We start from the raw sequence: 2,810 nt of genomic DNA on the forward strand, positions 1-2,810 counted from the left end.
GACCAAGAATTAGATCAGGAAATAACAGATGAAATATGTGAATAGCAAAAATAAATCTATAAACGAACTAAGTAAATTCAGATAACTAAACCACCGTAGCTTCGGGATAACCTTAATGAGTAGGGATTGTTTCTAAGGATGGAGAATCTACGAATATCGAACTCTAATCGGGGATCTCAAGTTCTAATATCAGATTTGGCTCTCTCAAGTCCTAAATCCACTATCCAATAGTTTAACCTATCGATCTCTCAACCTAATAGATTAAAATATCAAATGCATTAACGATCACTATCACAGTTCCTAAACCGATTAACCTATCTCTCAATAGTCTTAATCAATTCATTCAATGAATTCATTCCGAATCTAATCTCAACTCTCGTTGCAAATCAGAATCTAAAATCAATCAATCAACTGGCCAAGAAGATCAAAAGCAATAAACTCAATTCAATTAAACCGAAGAGTATCGATAACGTAGTCTCGGAAAATAAAAACCAAACAAATCCCTACAAGGTTAAATCCCTAGCTACAGTGAAACGACTACTCACTACCCATAACAACGAACGAGTTCAAATCAATAAGAAGAAACATAGAAACAGATAAAGAAGACTCGCAGCGATCTCTCGACGACGATTCTTCAATCTCTGCTCCCGGGAAACTCCGTCTTGATTCTCTCTCGAGTTCTCTGGCTTCTGCTGTGATCTCTCGATGATTTCTGAAGCCCAAGACGTCTCCTATTTATTTGCTTGGCAGCTGGGCTTCTTCCTTTGCTGAAAACGGAAGTTCAGATGCAAAATAGGAAGTTTTCCCGTAACGCAACACGGCCGTGTCGAATGCAACACGGTCCGTGTCAATTCTCTGTTAAAAATCTGCACTTTAGACTTGGGCTGAACACGGCCGAGTTTGAATCAACACGGCCGTGTCGAATGACAACACGGTTCGTGTCAATTCTCTGAGCAAAACTTCACTTTTTTCAGCACGGACACAACACGGCCGTGTCGAATGCAACACGGTCCGTGTCGATTCTTCAACTCGAACATGCTTGACCGATTTGCTCATAACTTTCTGCTCCAATGTCGGATTTGTGCGATCTTGTGTCTATGCGTAGATATTGAAGAGAGCTTTCCAATGAGGTAGAGAACATGCAATTTGGACTTATAGAGTGGAAGTTATTGGACTTGCAAGATCTGACTTTTTAGGCTTCATGTTTTTCTCCGGAACAACTCCAAATGTTCCCGTTTCGTCTGTGATGTTCCGTAGTCCATGTTTTCCACTCCTTTTGCTCTCTTTTATGCATGAATACCTGTTTTGACACCAAAGAAAGCAACCAAGCAATATCGAGACCAATTATGCTCTAGAATGCCTATAAATATGCAAAACCGAGTAAAATGCACTAGACATCCTATACCAAAATGTCACCAAAATACATGTCATCACTGACCAGAACTTGGTCCGCCGGACCAGGCTCAGAGAAAACTTGGAGAAAATTTCCCGTTCGCCGGGAAAAAGGAAACGGCCAACGGGCTTGGTCCGGGCCTGATCAGACTTGACCGTGGACAAACCAACCCCCACCAGAGGACAAGACTTCACGATTGGGATGAATCGAACCGAGTTTTTGCCAGAACGTTGCGTAGCGTAGTGAGATGTGCGATATCGAAATACGAGTGATCGTTGCGTGATTGTTTGCAGGTAGAATTTACATGGCGTTAAACGGTAGCTCGGTAGAGACCGGATGCCGTGATACGTATGGTTGTACTATGGGGATGTTGCACGTTGTGTGCCATGTGTGTAGCTTGCTCGTGCGTACGAGTTAAGCGTGATTGTGTTTGTGGATGGTTGTGGACTCAACCATCACCGTCATGGACTTGACGGGCGTGGACTCGCACCTAGTCATGGACTTGACTAGGGTATATGGCTGGACCCTATGGTGGACTCCATACGGGTATGATTGTATTTTCGTTGTGTCATGGACTTGACATCGGTAGTCACGAGAGTGACAGGCACAGGAGACGCGCACGATCGCATGCGATGCAATGGCCAACGTCACGCAAGTGACGGGTGTGGATTCGCCCCTGGTCATGGACTTGACCAGGGTATACGGCTAAGTCCTATGGTAGACTCCATATGGGCGTGATTGTGATTGCTATTTACGTGCTTACTGTGTTTTACTCATTGCATGTGCTTTTATAGAAATGTCGACTGTACCGTTCTCGTTGGGAACCGGATCTCCGGGTTCAACCCGGGCTACTCACTAAGCAGTTGTGCTTAGCCCTCGTGGTTTACATTTTTCAGATCACGAGGATTACGCTTAGCGCATCCGGCAGACGACGACCTGAGAGAGATAGCATCATGTACGGGATTTACATTTTGGGTTACGGGACTTGTATTTCCTGCATTTTGTACGGTTAAATTATAACTATTCGGACATGTGTTATTTTGCGATACTAATCGCCTGTTGTATTTTCCGCTGCTTACTCTATTAGTTGAAAAATGATTTTGGATTTCGTATTTTTGCTTCCGCATTATTATTTTATTACTATTTGTCCATGTGGTACAACCCGTATACTGTACACGGGTTACGGGTGTCATAATTTTTGGTATGAGAGCCACGTTCTTTCCTCGGGAAGAAATCGTACTCGTTACCCGATAGTTTTCTACGAAAAATGTTTTCAAACCATGTCCGAAGAAAATCCTCTTGTCCGAGGTCCGTACATTGATGATGCAGTATCGGTCATCAGTTGCTAAACTATCTTAATGTGGTGCAGTGAAATGGCGCCACGACGTGCTAGGCTTGCAGCGAGGGCTGACGACAT

Source organism: Tarenaya hassleriana, unplaced genomic scaffold, assembly GCF_000463585.1.
Source record: "Tarenaya hassleriana unplaced genomic scaffold, ASM46358v1 Cleome379, whole genome shotgun sequence".
Taxonomy (NCBI): Eukaryota; Viridiplantae; Streptophyta; class Magnoliopsida; order Brassicales; family Cleomaceae; genus Tarenaya; species Tarenaya hassleriana.